Raw genomic sequence first — 16,780 nt, 5'->3', positions numbered from 1 at the left:
TAGCATTTTCTCTAGGGACGTTGTTCATCCCCATGGCAACAATCAGGAAGATGAAGGATGTACCCCCAATATCCTCAACTCCTTTATTAACTGGCTATAAATCTTCCATCTATAGATTCATTTTTCAATCTAATTTTGACTCAAAATGAGATCTAATTTTAGCATGTTGTCTCCTTTGGGTGTCATGTTAATGACTACCTCTCTTTTTTGAGTGTGTTCTGGGACATTTGGGGGAAGATGGAGGGTACTTCCTTTTTCTACTCCGAAGAAATGTTTGTTCAGACAAGGAACTGTGGATATGTGCGAGCTACTGCTCAATCCATCTCTGTACTAACACCCTAGGGTTTCTAAATATTGAAAAATACATTACATTTATTCAGTGTGTGTGTGTGTGTGAGAGAGAGAGAGAGAGGAGAGAGAGAGAGAGAGAGAGAGAGAGAGAGAGAGAGAGAGAGGTCAAAGGAGAACTTCAGTTTTCTCTTCTCACCGAACTCAGGTCGTCAAGACTGGCTGTAAGCCCCTATACCCATTGAGCCATCTTGCTGGCCCAACATACTGGCAAATTCTCAAGGCTCCTTCTTTTCCCACCTAAAGAAACACCTTCTATATGTCCCTCAGTGATTTCTTTTTACATAGACATTACTCCCAGTTTTCAGGCTTCTTTTGCTTGCTAATGTTAAAAGACTAGGACTGTAGACCTGAACAGGTGGCCCAGGGGTTAAAAGCATGTGCTGCCCTTTCAGAGGACCTGAGTTCGGTTCCCAAGTACCCACAACAGGTGGCTCATAATGGCCTGAAATTCCAGATCCAAGGGATCAGACACCCTTTTTTGGCTTCTGTGGACATTGCATACATGTTGTTAACACACATACACACACACACCACATACACACACACACCACATACACACACACACCACATACACACACACACACACAAATAAAAGTAAACATGATAGGAGGCTGGGGAGATGGCTCAGAGGTTAAGAGCACTGACTGCTCTTCCAGAGGTCCTGAGTTCAAATCCCAGCAACCACATGGTAGCTCACAACCATCTGTAATTGGATCTGATGCCCTCTTCTGGTGTGTCTGAAGACAGCAACAGGGTACTCACATACATAAAGTAAATGTAAAAAGTAATAAGCATGATAAGAGTTAGATGAAAAGGGCTATTTCTACTGAACCACTGTTCTTTTATAGACTTGTATCTTATCATTTTTCCCTTTAAAGATTTATTATATATACTGTCTCTCTCTTCAGACACACTAACCCCTAAGAAAGTGAAAGAATTTTCTTGGGAGGGGGAGGAGGGAGAAGGAGGAAACTAAACAGTCTTCTACCCTTCTCCTTCCACAATCCCAATAACAAACAAAAGTTTGATTCCACCAGAGTTCACTCATGAGTTTATTAGGCTTACTTACAGAGTTTGAGATGGGTTGTAGTTAGGAGTGTGGGCGACCCTAAAGCAGATACACTGGAAAATCTGCATGAAGCATGGATGTTTGCTTCCCCTATAGCCACCCAGATGGAACCCCCTCCCCAGCCGGTGTACTCAGTGCCTCCCCATGACACCAAAGCCATGTTCAATTAGGACAAAACTTTACACATATGACTTTATACAAATATATTTGGCTCTCAGGATAGTGTTGTACAACAGGAGAATATACTAAAGTCTCCTTGTGACTGATGATAATTATCTTTATTCTTTTATTTAATTTTTTTAGATTTTTTTAAATGTACATGAGTGTTTTGCCTGTATGAGACTCTGTGCGCTATCTGTGTGCCTGATACTCACAGAGGTCAGAGAAGGGCATGGGATCCCCTGGAACTGGGGTTATAGATGGTTGTGAGCCACCATGTGGGTGCTAGGGATTGAACTCCAGTCCTCTGGAAAAGCAGGAAGCGCTCTTAGCTACTGATCCATCTCTCCAGCTTCCTTTGTCTTGATTCTAAATGGCCAGAACTTGTGCTGGCCTTTGTGACTTTAGAAGAGCCGATGTCACATGATGGCGGTACATGGCTATCATTCTCATACTTGGAAAGCTGGGAAAGAGAGGAGGTGCAAGGATAAGGCCACCCCAGGCAAAGACTACGCAGCAAGTTCTCCTCCAGAGGGGAATGCGGGAGAGGTAATATCTGGTATGTGTGTGGGATATGTATGTCCATGCCTGGGTGTAAATGAACATGTATGTGGGTGTACATGCATATGGAGGCCAAAGGTAGATATCCTACCCCTATCACACCACATTTTTTGTTTGTTTGTTTGTTTGTTTTTCCGAGACAGGGTTTCTCTGTGTAACCCTGGCTGTCCTGGAACTCACTTTGTAGACCAGGCTGGCCTCGAACTCAGAAATCTGCCTGTCTCTGCCTCCCAAGTTCTGGGATCAAAGGTGTGTGCCACCACTGCCCAGCTAAGTCAATCATTTTTTTTAAAAAATGTTTAAAGGAGTGTGACTGCTGAGCCAGATCACCCTTCCATCCTTACACATTGATCAACCTGAACTGAAAAATGAATGGTTTGAGGTTCACAAGAGGTCCGTGGAGCCCTCCCAATGGATGTCCTCCATGAAGGCACTATGGGTGTGCTCAGCACTGCTATTATAGACCAAGATCCTAGAGAGGCATGGTGGCTAAGGCAGGCAATCCCAGCACTTGGGAGGCTAAGGCAAAGAGAATTGCTGTGAGTTTCAGGCCAACCTGGGCTACTTAGTAAGATCCAAGCTAGCCTGTGCTGCAATGTGAAATTGATCTCAAATAGCTAGTTTCTGATTTAGTAGGTCTGAGGTGATACCCAAAGTCCACATTTCCCAAATGCCCCTGGGGTGACACTAACGTAGACCTATGACTTTGCTTAGCAGACTTTCTCTTACTGGTCGGCACCAGTGATCCTTGTATTTACCTTAGGAACTTTTCTTAAGTATTTTAGTACATTTATTTATTTAGGCTGGGCATCATAGTATTTAATCTAGGTACTCGGGAGGCTGAGGCAGGCAGATCTCCGTGAGTGTCAGGTCAGCCTTGTCTATGTAATGAGTTTCAGGCCATCAGGGCTACATAGTGAGGTTCTGACTTGTGGTGGTTTGAATAGGAATGCCCCTCCCCCCACCCCACCCCCAGGTTTATGTGTTTGAATGTTTGGCCATAGGGAGTGGCACTGTTTGGAAGTGCGTCACTGAGGAGGCGGGTTTTGAGGTCTCCTATGCTCAAGCTATGTCCAGTGTAGTTCACAGTCTCCTGCCTGCAGATCAAGCGTAGAACTCCTAGCTCCTCCAGCATCATGTCTGCCTTCACACCTCATGCTCCCCCACCATGATGATAACAGACTGAACCTCTGAAACTGTAAGCCAGCCACAATGAAATGTTTTCCTTTATAAGAGTTGCCATGGTCAGGGTGTATACGCACACCAAAGCACAAGCTCTCACCACATTGTGAGCGTGGAGGTCAGAGGGCAGTCTGGGGGAACTGGTTATCTCCCTCCACTACGTAGGCCCTAAGAATCAAACGCATCAGATGAGGCTGTGCACACCCTTCCTTCTTGATTCCCCTTCTCTGTCCCCACTACTTTTTTTTTTTTTTAAACTATAGTGTGGCCTGCCTGCTGGTAATTTGAGACAGGAGATCCCACTGGAATATATCCATAGAGAGACAAGGCCTTTGGACTTCCAGAGAGATCTGAGGTAAACTTTAACTGCAAGGAAAGAGTGGCTTGGAGAGAAGACTTTGTGACCGGAGGGAGAGTTAAGAGGGGGAGCTTCACAGTGCACTCCTGGCCACCGGCCACCGAACGGAGCCCTGGTCTCTGGGAGAGAGTTCCTGGACAGCCAGGGCTACACAGAGAAACCCTGATGCGCAAAACCAAAAAGGAAAGAAGGAAGGAAGGGAGGGAGGGAAGAAGGAAAGAAGAAAAGAAGGAAGGAGAGACTCTGCACAACCATGTTATTTGTTTGGTAACTTAACAAATAATAGGGAATAAACAGGCCTGGTGCTTATTACATGGTTACATGGTGTAAACCCAGCACTTGAAAGGTGGAGGAAGGAGCGAGGCAGGAGCTTAGGGTCATGTTTGACTACACAGGTTCAAGGCCAGCCTGGGCTACACAAGATGCCCCTTCTCCCCCAAAAGGGGAGGAAATAAAAACAGTATAAGGCCGGGCGTGGTAGCGCATGCCTTTAATCCCAGCACTCGGGAGGCAGAGGCAGGTGGATCTCTGAGTTCGAGGCCAGCCTTGTCTACAGAGTGAGCTCCAGGACAGCCAGGACTACACAGAGAAACCCTGTCTCGATAAACCAAAAAAAAAAAAGTATAAGGTTTAAACATGAGAAAGCAAGGACACAGTTCACAGTGTGTGACTTGTACTTGAATTATATTATAGTACTAGAGAGTACAAACCTGGGGCTAACCGTATGGCTCAGTGGACAAAGGCAATTGCTGCCAAGTCAGAGGAATAAGTTGAAGACCCAGAGCCCGAGTGGCAGAAGAAGAAAAGCAACTCCTGAAAGTTGTCCTGTGCATGCTCACACAGACACAAACACACACTGAGAGACACACAGAGAGAGACACACACACAGAGAGACACAGAGAGACACAGAGAAACACACAGAGACACACATGCAGAGAGACACAAAGACACACACACACACATAAACACACACACAGACACATACAAAGACGCACACAACTAATTTTAATTAGTTTTTTTTTAATTTTATGAGTACTCATGTTTTGCCTACATGTATGTCCGTTCATCACTTACTTGCCTTGTGCCTAAGGAGGCCAGAAGACATTGGAGATGACCCAAGTTCAATTCCCAGCAGCTGGGGGTTTGGAGAGATGGCTCAGAGGTTGAAAGCACTGACTACTCTTCCAGAGGTCCTGAGTTCAATTCCTAGCAACCACATGGTGGCTCACAACCATCTGTAATGGGATCTGGTGCCCTCTTCTGGCTTGTAGGCATATATGCAGGCCAAATACTGTACATAATAAATAAATAAATCTTTAAAAATCAATTCCCAGCAGCTACCAGGCAGATCCAACCTTCTGTAACTCCAGTTCCAGGGGATCTGATGCCCTCTTCTCGTGGCAGGCAGGGCTGGAGAAGGGGCTGGGAAGATTCTACTCAGTCAGTAGAGCATTTACCTTAAAAGCTTGAGAGCCTGACTTTAATCCCCAGATCAAACATGCGGGGCCGGCAAACTTGCTTTCCCAGCATCCCAGAGGCAGAGAGAAGACAGTGCCTGACGCTTGCGGGCCAGCATTCAGTCTAACCCAACTGATGGGTTCCAGGTCAATGAAAGAGCCTGTCACAAAAGAAAAGCAGGTGGGTGCTGGTTCCAAGGACGACACCCAAGGCTGTCCTCCTGCCTCCAACCACCTGTGCTCACACATGCATATATTAGTTCTTGTAAAGAGGCAAGTTGGGTCAGTAAGGACGGCTCAGTGGATGGCTCAGTAGGTGGAACTTACTGCCGTTCTTGATGCCTGGAGTTCAGTCCCTAAGATCCACATGGAGCATTGGGCTTTAACCTCCCAAGATACATACTCAAAGAAGTAATTAGTCTCCTGGGGGTGGGGTTGAGACAGGGCTTCTCTGTGTAGCCCTGACTATCCTGGAACTTGCTCTGTAGACCAGGCTGGCCTTGGAACTCTGCCTGCCTCTGCGTGTGCCACCACAGCCTGGCAGTAATTAGGTCTTTGAAAGGGCAAGACTGTGAGCCAGCCAGCCCCTGATGAACCGCCCTGCGGTCTGAAAGCTGCTTAGCCCATTGGTAGGTAGAATAGCAACGCTATTAAAGTGTTCATTTACCATAAACACTGAAGTTGGAGCTTCATGACATTCTCGCACAATGTTCTCAAAATGTTCTCTCAGTCTCCCCCAACAGTTTTAAACTGTAAAAGCCATGCTTAGCTCACAGGCCTTACACAGCAGATTCATCCCACAGCGGGCGGCTGCCGGTCCCAGGCAGTAAATAAGGGCACAGCAGATGACAGAGAGTAGTCTGGGCAGCTTCCAACCCTCACCGACCTCGCTCTCTTTTCTGTCCAGGAGGCCACCATCCTGAGCTAAAGTCTCCACACACGTCGCAGACGACTACATGTGTGTGTGTGCAGCAACAACACGTCTCTTGTGTTTTGAAACTTTATAAATAGCATCACACAGTACATATGCTGTAGCACCTGGCTCCTTTCCCTCCGCATTCTGTTAATACACGGAGTTCAAGTCTGTTCCGTGTACGGCACATGCAGCCATGAGACGTGTGCTCTGGCTTTCTTACCAATGGGTTTTCCTCTCTGCAGCAATGGTTGGCAAGTTTTGTTCTTATGCTTCTTCCTTCCTTCCTTCCTTCCTTCCTTCCTCACTTCCTTCCTCACTTCCTTCCTCACTTCCTTCCTTCCTTCCTTCCTTCCTCACTTCCTTCCTCACTTCCTTCCTTCCTTCCTCCCTTCCTCACTTCCTTCCTTCCTCACTTCCTTCCTTCCTCACTTCCTTCCTTCCTTCCTCACTTCCTTCCTTCTTTCCTTTCTTTCTTTCCAGGTTTTCTCTCTGTGTAGCCCTGGCTGTCCTAGAACTCATTCTGTACACCAGGCTAGCCTGAGACTCACAGAGATGCACCTGCCTCTGCCTCCCGAGTGCTGGAATTGAAGGTGTGTGTCACCACTGCCCAGATGCTTTGTTCGTTCTTTCTTTCTTACTTACTTTCTTTCTTTCTTTCTTTCTTTCTTTCTTTCTTTCTCTCTTTCTCTCTCTCTCTCTCTTTCTTCCTCTATTTTTTAAAGATTTATTTATTGTATGCATATGAGTACACTGTCACTGTCTTCAGACACCAGAAGGGGGCATCGGATCCCCATTACAGATGGTTGTGAGCCACCTTGTAGTTGCTGGGAATTGAACTCAGGACCTCTGGAAGAGCAGTCAATGCTCTTAACCACTGAACCATCTCTAGAGCCCCTGTTCTTTGTTTAAAATAAAATAAGATAAAATAAAATAATAAAATATTTTAGGTGGTGGTAGTGCACACCTTTAATCCCAGAATTTGAGAGGCAAAGGCAGGTGGAACTCTTAGTCGGAGTTAAGGAAGATGCAAAGCCAACAATTGAAAAGAAAAAAGGGGGGGTGCTGTTCTGGGGAGTAGAGGAATAGCCCCCAGGATCTGGTGTCAAAAGACTCTCAGTGTAACTAAAGAGTCACAAGATCCTCTTCAGTTTAGCAGTGCCCTTGGTGACCCAGCCCCACAGAGCGCTGCACCATTGGCTAGTAGCGTGAACGGCCTCAATTCTTCCCTTGGAGACCTTCTCTTTCTGTCTCCAGGATCACCTTCCCAGTTGCCTTTGTCAGTGAGAATTTTGTGAACATTACCCAAACACGACATAAAAAGGCGCTTGTGTGATTGGGCTTGCTCTCACCCACCGCCATGAGAGCCTGCCTAGGCTAGCCTGCTATGCCATAAAGAGGATGTGGAGCCAAGCCAAGCCCCTAGAAGCGAGCCCAGCTGAGGCCGCACTAGGTCAGCCAACAGGCAGTTGCCTCAGACGCATGAACGAGCTCAGCCAAAATCAACAGAGTTCCCGGCCAACCAACAATTCACCCAGACACGTTAGCAAGGCCAGCTGAGATCAGCCCAGTTCAGCTGGCCTCAAGATAAGCGGATCACCACAGACTCGTGAGTTGAAGACGGCATCGCTGTACTAACTGCTGAGGCTTGCCGTTGATCCTATGACATGGTGCTAGAACTTTTTTAAATATATTTTTTCTGTCTTTTTAGCATCATGTTTTCCCCTTTTATTGAAAATAGAGGGTTTTTTCTCTCACATAATATATTTTGATTATGGTTTCCCTTCCCTCTGCTCTTATTTGCTCCTCCCCATCCTCCTCCTGTCTAGATCCATTTCCTTTCTGTCTTTCTTTAGAAAACAAACAGGCTTCTAAGGGATTATGTCTGAGTTAGGGTTTTACTGCTGTGAACAGACACCATGACCAAGGCAACTCTTATAAGGGACAGCATTTAACTGGGGCTGGCTTACAGGTTCAGAGGTTCAGTCCATTATCATCACAGGCAGGAGCATGGCAGCATCCAGGCAGGCATGGTGCAGGAGGAGCTGAGAGTTCTACATCTTCATATGAAGGCTGCAAGCAGAATACTGGCTTCCAGGCAGCTAGGATGAGGGTCTTAAAGCCCATACCCACAGTGCCACGCCTACTCCAACAAGGCCACACTTTCTGATAGTGCCACTCCCTGGGTCAAGCATATTCAAACTACCACAGATTATATTATAATATAATATGATTTTTAAAAAAAAAACCTAAAACATAGAAATTGGGCAAAACAAAGAGAAGGGAAAGAGCCCAAGAAACGGCACAAGAAAAGAACCACCAGTTCACACACTCAGGAATCTCATAAAAACACTAAACCGGAAGCCATTATATACAAGCAAAGGACCCTGTGCACGCTGCTCCAGTCTCTGTGAGTTCGTCCGAGCTTTGATCGTGTTGACTCAGAAGGCCTTGTTTTGTGACCTCCATCCCCTCTGGCTCCTACACTCTTTCAGTCTCCTCTTGCACAGGGTTCCCGGAGCCCTGAGGGGAGGGATTTGATGAAGACAGCCAGTCTCTGACTGGGTGTTCCAAGGTCTCTCACTCTCTGAGGGTCTCTGTATTGTTCCCATCTGCTGCAGGAGGAGGCATTTCTTTTTTTTGTTTGTTTGTTTTTGTTTTCTTTTTGGTTTTTCGAGACAGGGTTTCTCTGTGTAGTCCCAGCTGTCCTGGAACTCACTCTGTAGACCAGGCTGGCCTCGAACTCAGAAATCTGCCTGCCTCTGCCTCCCAAGTGCTGGGATTATAGGCATGTGCCACCACCGCCTGGCCGGAGGAGGCATTTCTGACGATGGCTAAGCAAGGTATTTGTTCTGAGCCTAGCAGAATGTCATTTAGGAGTCGTTTTATTTTATTTTATTTTATTTTACTTTAATTTTTTTAGCAATAGTATTTGGTTTTACCTTAGGCCTCTAGGCTATCTATCTATAGTCTCAGGCTCTTGGTCACCCAAGCAGTGTTGGGTACAAGTTCTGTCTTATGGAATGGGTCTTAAGTGAAATCAGAGGTTGGGTGGTTACTCCCTTGGGCATTGTACACTGTTGTGCTCAGTCTTCCCTTGTTATTTGATGATTTCAGTGAGATTACCTTCATATATGCATATACTCTAGGATGCTTCTACCATGTCAGATTTCTGCTGTAAAAAAGTCAAATCCCTATCGGTGGTTTCTACCCCACCTTCAACCTTTTAGTTCCCAGATAAAAGACACACACAGGCTGACGAGATGGCTCAGTGGTTAAGAGTGCCGACTGCTCTTCCGAAGATCCTGAGTTCAAATCCCAGCAACCACATGGTGGCTCACAACCATCCATAACGAAATCTGATGCCCTCTTCTGGAGTATCTGAGGACAGCTACAGTGTACTTACATATAATAAATAAATCTTAAAAAAAAAAAAAAAAAAAAAAAGACACACACAACCTTATATTTACAATAAGCCTTAATCAGCACAAGAGCTGGGCAGATATCTATCCTCTATGCTGTTCCGTCTATTTCCCAGCCAATAATCCCATTATATAATTTGCCATGTTTCGTCTGGGCTGCTCTAACTCCAGTTAGACAACCCACATGGCCATTATTCGGTGACTCACCTAACCCATTGTGGCTTTCTCCTCTCTTTGTCTCCTCCGATTCTCAAGCTTGGGAACCCTAAACCCCCGCCTATGTCTCTTCTGCCCAGCTATTGGCTGTCAGCATCTTTATTTACCAATCAAAAACAACTTAGGGCAAGATCACTTGGGTCTACATGAGGGCTCTCTGGGGCAATCAGGTCTTGGGAGCCAACATTTAGCATTACAATATCCAGCAACAGACCAAACCTCAACAGATTTCCATACTGGCCCTCAAAAGGCCCTTAATTTTAGCTGTCTTTCCATGTATTTCCCCTCCCCCACTTGATCCTTCCACTCATCCATAACTATCTCTTCTACCCCCTTTCCTACCCCCTCTCCCAGACCCTTACTCTATATCTGACCTCTGTGCTTCTATGACTTGTAACTTGGCTATCATGAACTTAATAGCTAATATCCAGGCTAGAGAGATGGCTTAGTAGTTAAGAGGACTGACTGCTCTTCCAAAGGTCCTGAGTTCAAATCCCAGCAACCACATGGTGGCTCACAGCCATCCATAATGAGATCTGACGCCCTCTTCTGGTGCATCTAAAGACAGCTACAGTGAACTTAGATATAATAGCAATAAATATTTAGGCAACCTTCATTCCCAGCAAGCACATAATGGCTCACAGCCATCAGTACAGCTATAGTGTATCCGTATACATTAAATAAACAAACAAACAAATAAATAAATAAATAAAATCTTTTTTTAAAAAACAGCTAATATCCACGTATAAGCAAATGCATACCATATTTCTCTTTCTGGGATTCTAGAATGCCTCTCTTGTGATTTTTTTTTTCCCTAGCATCATCCATTTACTCCAGACCTTGTAATCTCATTTATTTAATGACTGAGTAATAATACTACACACACCCCCATTTTTCTTCTGTTGAGGGACATCTGAAATGTTTCCAATTTCTGGCTATTATGAAGACAGCAGCTATACACATGGCTGCTCACGTGTCTCTGTGGGAGGATGGGGTGTCCTTTGGGTATATACCCTGTGAATCTTGGGGAAAATCGATTCCCATCTTTCTGAGGCACCACCCCGCTGACTTCCATACTGGGTCCTTGAACACCCACGGGCATCAGAACAAGTGCCCCTTGCTCCACGTCCTCTCCAACCTGAGCTGTCACTTGTGTAATTGATCTCAGCCATTCTGACAGAGAAAGATGAAATCTCACAACACAGTTTTAATTTTCCACTTCCCTGGTGGCTAAGGATGTTGGACATTTATTTCAGGTGTCTCTCAGCCATGTGAGATTCCTCGTTTGAGAATTCTCTATCTAGATCTGCACCTCATTTTTTGATCGAGCCATTTTCTTGGTATTTGATAGTTTGTTGAGTGCTTTCTATATGCTGGATGTTAGCCCTCTATGGGATGTGCCACTGGTCTCTTGTCCCATTCTGCTGTCTGAATGACAGTGTCCTTTGCCCTACAGAAGCGTCTCATTTTCATAAGATCCCACTTATGAGCTGTTGGTCTTAGTGCCTGTGCTAGCAGTGTTCTGTTCAAAAAGTTTCCCTGTGCCAAGGAGTTCAGAGCTATTCCAGTTTCCTCTTCTACGAAGTTTGGTGGACTTGAATCTATGTGGAGGTCTTTGATCTGTTTGGAGTTTTGTGCACAGTGATAAGCGTAGCTCTATTTGGTTTCTTCTACACGGAGCTGTCCGGTTTGACCAGCACGGCTTGTTAAAGATGCTGTCTGTCTTTTTTCCAGTGTGTTTCTGGCTTTTTCATTTAAAATATCAGGCATCCATAGGTGTGTGGCATTATGCTTTATTCTTCAATTTGACTCTACTGATCAACATGTCTGTTTTTGTGCTAATATATTATTACGGCTCTACAGTACATCTTGAAACTGGGAATGGCGATATCTCCTGCAGTTCCTGTATTATTCAGGGTCGCTTCAGCTATCTTGGCTTTTTTTTTTTTTCACTTCCATATAAACTGAAAATTGACCTTTCCATGAAGAAGTGTGTTAGAATTTTAATAGGGATTGCATTAGCCCTGTAGATTGCTTTTGATATGATGTCTATTTTTTACTTTCCATATTCTTCAATTTCTTTCTTCAGTGTCATAAAGGTTTTTTTTTAAGATTTATTTACTTTATGTATGTGAGTACACTGTCACTGTCTTCAGACACACCAAAAGGGGGCATCAGATCTCCTTGCAGATGGTTGTGAGCCACCATGTGGGTGCTGGGAATTGAACTCAGGACCTCTGGGAGAGCAGTCAGTACTCTAACAGCTGAGCCTTCTCTCCAGCCCATCATAAAGTTTTTACTATACAAGTCTTCCACTTGCTTGGTTAGAGTTGCCCCAAGATATTTTATACTCTTCGAGGCTGTTGTGAAAGGCACTGTTTCCCTAATTTCTTTCTCAGTCCCTTGTGTGTAGGAAGGCTACTGATTTTTGTGTGTTAATTTTGTATCCAGCTGAACCTCTGAACTTGTAAGCCAGCCCCAATTAAATGTTGTCCATAAAAGAGTTGCCTTGGAAGCCAGGCATGGTGGTGCATGCCTTTAACCCCAGCACTCGGGAGGCAGAGGCAAGCGGATTTCTGAGTTCGAGGCCAGCCTGGTCTACAGAGCGAGTTCTAGGAAAAAAAAGAATTGCCTTGGTTTTACTGTTCTCAGCAGTAAAACCCTAGCTAAGACACCTTCTAAAATAACCTTCATTGTGTCCCATAAGTTTGAGTATGCTGTGTATTCATTTCCATTCAATTCTGGAAAGTCTTTACTTTCTTTGTCTTGACCCATTTTTCATTCAGTAGAGAGCTGTTCAGTTTCCATGAGTTTATTAACTCTCTGATGTTCCTGTTGTTCTTGATATCTGGCTTTAATCCGTGTTGGTCAGATAGGATGCAGGGTGTTATTTCAATTTTTTTTGTATCTGTTGAGACTTGCTTTGCATCTCAGTTTGAGATCAGTTTCAGAGAAAGCTCCACATGTCACTGAGAAAAAAAAAAGTATTCTTTTGCGTTTGGGTGAAATGTGAAAATAAGTGTGTTTCTATCTATTTGGTTTGTGACAGTCAGACAGCTCCAGCATTTCTCTACTTAGTTTCTGTCTGGATGACCTGTCTGGTGACAAGAGCTGGGGTACTGAATGAAGTTTCCCCGGCTCTCACCATGGGAGGGTCAGTATGCAATTTAAACTGCTGTAACAGTGTTGCTTTTATGAACTTGGGTGCCCTTGTGTCGATGCATAGATGTTAAGAACGTCTGTCCTTGGTTGGTTTTTCCCTGTGATGAATGTGTAGTGCCCATCCATCCCTATCTCTTCTGATTAGTCTATTTTGTCAGATATTAAAATAACTCTACCAGCTTGCTTCTTAGATCCATTTGCTTTTGGGGGGGGGGAAGTGGGGGCGGTGCAGCAGCAGGATGTATCCTGATTTAGTATCCTTTCTGTTAGTTTGTTTCTGTATATTGGGGAATTGAGACCTTGGGTGTTGAGGGATATTATCTTAGTGTTTTACTGCTGTGAAAAGACACCATGACCATTTCTTATAAAAGAAAGAATTTAATTGGGAGCTTGTTTACAGTCAGTGGTCCGGCCCATTATTGTCATGGCGGGAAGCATGGTGGCACACAGACCAACATGGTGCCAGAGAGGTAGCTGAGAAATCTATGCCCAGAGAAGCAGGCAGCAGGAAGAGAGAGAGACACTGGGTCTGGCTTGAGCATTTGAAACTCCAAAGCCCAACCCCCAATGACACATCTCCTATTCCCAGTCAAGTATCACCACTCCCCAGTAACTGAACATTCAAATACAGGAGCCTATGGGATGGTGCCTACTCAAACCACCACAGACTTCAGTGAGCACGGCTTATTGATTCCTGTTGTTTTGTTCTTGCAGTGGTAGTGATGATGGTAATGGTGGAGTGGTGTGTGTGTGTGTGTGTGTGTGTGTGTGTGTGTGTGTATGTGTGTGTGTGTATGTGTGTGTGTGTGTGTTTCCCTGCTCTTGATTTGCTGAGATTATTTCCTGTGCTTTCATGGCTGTTGCTGACCTCTTTAGGTTGGGGTTTTCCTTCTAGCACCTTCTGTAGGGTTTGATTTGTAGATAAATATTGCCTGAGTTTGGTTTTATCATGAAGTGTGTCCTTTCTCTGTCTATTGTGATGGAAAGTTTTGCTGAGTAGATTAATCTGGGCTGGCATCTGTGGACTCTTAGAGTCTGCAGCACATCTGTCCAGACCCTTCTTGTTTTTAAAGTCTATTGAGAAGTTAGGTGTAGAGCTGGGGGGGTGGTGCATGCCTTTAGTCCCAGCACTTCCGAGACAGACACAGGTGGATGCCTGTGAATTCGAGGACAGCCTGGGCTATTACTCAGAGAAACCCTGTCTTGAAAGAAAAGACAGAGAGAGAGAGAGAGAGAGACAGAGACAGAGACAGAGACAGAGACAGAGACAGAGACAGAGAGAAGCTGAATATGGTTCTATAGGTCTGCCTTATATGCTATTTGATAGTTTTCCCTCATGGCTTTTAATAGTCTTTGTTCTGTACACTTAGTGTTTCAATTATTATGTGCTGAAGGGACTTGCTTTTTGGTCCAGTCTCTTTGGTGTTCTGGAAGCTCCTTCTACCTCAACAGGCACCTCCTCCTTTAGGATGGGGAAATTTTCTTCTATGGTTTTGTTGATAACGTTTTCTGTGCTGTTGTCCTGGGTTTCTTCTCCTTCCTCTCTTCCCATTATTCTCAGAATTGGTCTTTTCAATGTGTCCCAGATTTTCTGGATGTTTTGTGCCTATTTTTCCTTTTAAAAGATTTAACATTTTCTTTGACTAAAGTGTCCATTTCTTCTATCATGTCCTCAATGTCTGAGATTCTCTCTTCCATCTCTTTTTCTTTCTTTCTTTCTTTCTTTTCTTCTTCTTCTTCTTCTTCTTCTTCTTCTTCTTCTTCTTCTTCTTCTTCTTCTTCTTCTCTTTTCAAGACAGGGTTTCTCTGTGTAGCTCTGGCTGACCTGGAACTCACTCTGTAGACCAGGCTGGCCTCGAACTCAGAGATCTGCCTGCCTCTGCTTCCCGAGTGCTGGGATTAAAGGCGTGCACCACCACGCCCAGCCCTTTCACCTCTTTTGTTCTGTTAGTTTACCTCTAGGTTCCTGTTTGAAATCCTAACCCTTTTCATCTCCACATCTCCTTCACTTTGGGTCTTGGTTGTTTGTTGGTTCTAGTTCAGGTCTTGAAGTGTTTTGTGCATTTCCTTCCATGGTTTGCATTTTCATAGATTTCTTTAAGGGATCGATTCGCTTCCTCTTTAAGCTTCTCCGTCATATCATAGAGGCCATTTTCAGGTCTTTTTCTTGCGTTTCAGCTCCACTGCAATACCCTGAGCCTGCTGTGGTAGGGTTGCTGGGCCCTCGTGGTTACCGTGCCCCAACTGTTACTGTGTTTTCATGTTGATGTCTAGACATCTGAGCTTGGAAAGATTGTGATTCTGGGGCTGATATCCGGTCTCGTCTTTGTTGGGCGGGTGTTTTGTTCCTCGGTTTCTGTTTCCTCTCCGGTTCTTAGGAGGGTTTGTGTTGCCTGGTAGGAAATTCTGGGATCCTGATAGGTGTGGCTACTGTGGGTTCCAGAAAAATAGGTTTCTAGGAGTTAAGCGCTGACACTTAAGAATGGGCTGGGCTGGTGAGAATGCTGAAGGGGTCCATAAGAGGGAGGGAAGCAGGGTGTTCCACTAGAATCTGCTTAATCCATTGGGCATGGGGGCAGAGAGTGAGGGGAAGCAGGTGGTCTGCTACAGCATTGAGGATCAGCCTCGGGGACTCTGCTTCTCTTGCTGGAGTGGCCAGATTCATTTTATTTTTAATTATTATGCATATATGTGCACATGTGTAAGTTCCTCAAAGTCCAGAAGATGACGTTGAATCTCCTAAAGCGGCTGAGAGCTGCCTTCATGAGTTGAGAACTGAGCTGGGGTCCTCCCCAAGGACTGTAAGCCCTCTTAACCACAGAGCCATCCCTGGCCCCAGCTGTGGCAGACTTTAGAATGCTTGTAAGGTAGATCATTCAAGGCAGTTTTATCCTTTCAGCCTGGCTACAAAATAACATGAGGTGAATACAGCAGGACAGTCATTTAACCCTCTCCTGTGGGAGTTTAAAACACAATGGGGGTCTGCTCTGTGAAACCCTCAGGGGTCTCCATCTCTTTTCTCTGTTGTTCTGTCTGTAGAAGCAGGGGTCTGTGATAGTGCAAGTGTCCCTAGCTGGGCCCCTCCCGTAAATACCTCTGAGCCATCTGGATGACAAAGAGGAACGACAGGAGTCTGATATTTAATACAGATGGCCACCTTGGTTTCTTCTCTTCTCAGCCCTTTCTTACAAATTGACAGCATCAAGCCAGACACAGTGGTTCCAAGCCTGTGACCCCGACACTGGAGGTAGAGGCAGAAGGATCAGGATTTCAAAGTCATAATGGATTCATGGCAATCCCAGGCTACACGAGGCATCAAAAGCCAAACAAGATGGCTGAAAGTCCAAGTTCCATTTTCCTAGGACCCTCATGAAGGTGGAAGAAGAAAGCCTACTCCCAAAAGTTGTCATCCAACCTCCACAAACACACTGTGGCATGCTCACATCCACAACCATAACTCTTGCATGCACACAAAATGAATAAAATGTCATTTAAAAAACGTTGGTAGCAACCAGGCTACCAACTTCCAAGCTGGGCAGTGGTGCACTCCTTTAATCTGAGCAGAGGCAGGCAGAACTCTGAGTTCAAGGCCAGAGTGAGTTCTAGGACAGTAAAGGCTACACAGAGAAACCCTATCTCAAAATACTCCCTTCCTCTGGTCCAAAAATAAACACACTAAATAGATAAATAAATAAATAAATAAATAAATAAATAAAAACCCTTTGGTAGCATAGCCATTAGCTGCAAGTGATACTTGGAAATCTAAACTTTATTCTGGCCAACTGTGTGGCTGTCTGTGGAAGGCGCAATTGCTACACTAAGGAAGGGAAGGTCCTGTCCCACATCAGAGACCTCCACATTCAAGGAAAACGGGTCCTGAGCAGAACAAACTCCATATTCTTCATCAAGAGGGCTCCTTGCTAGTGGAAT

The 16,780-nt window shown here is 45.0% G+C and overlaps 1 protein-coding gene across 7 annotated transcripts in view; it reads left to right on the top strand.

Moving 5' to 3' along the window:
- Tmem217 (transmembrane protein 217) overlaps positions 1–16,780 on the top strand; it is a 30,648-nt gene that overhangs the window by 629 nt on the left and 13,239 nt on the right. For 4 of the 7 annotated variants that reach the window (XM_011246610.3, XM_011246607.3, NM_001162901.1 and 1 more), the window contains exon 2: positions 3,586–3,677. The exons of the other annotated variants lie outside the window; for them this stretch is intronic. The gene's annotated coding sequence lies outside the window, so the exon portion shown is untranslated. The remainder of the gene's footprint in view (positions 1–3,585; positions 3,678–16,780) is intronic. 7 annotated transcript variants of the gene reach the window in all.

The sequence above is a fragment of the Mus musculus genome, chromosome 17, assembly GCF_000001635.26.
Source record: "Mus musculus strain C57BL/6J chromosome 17, GRCm38.p6 C57BL/6J".
Taxonomy (NCBI): Eukaryota; Metazoa; Chordata; class Mammalia; order Rodentia; family Muridae; genus Mus; species Mus musculus.
The sequence above is the reverse complement of the archived record's forward strand: the minus strand, read 5'-3'. Positions and strand labels throughout refer to the sequence as shown.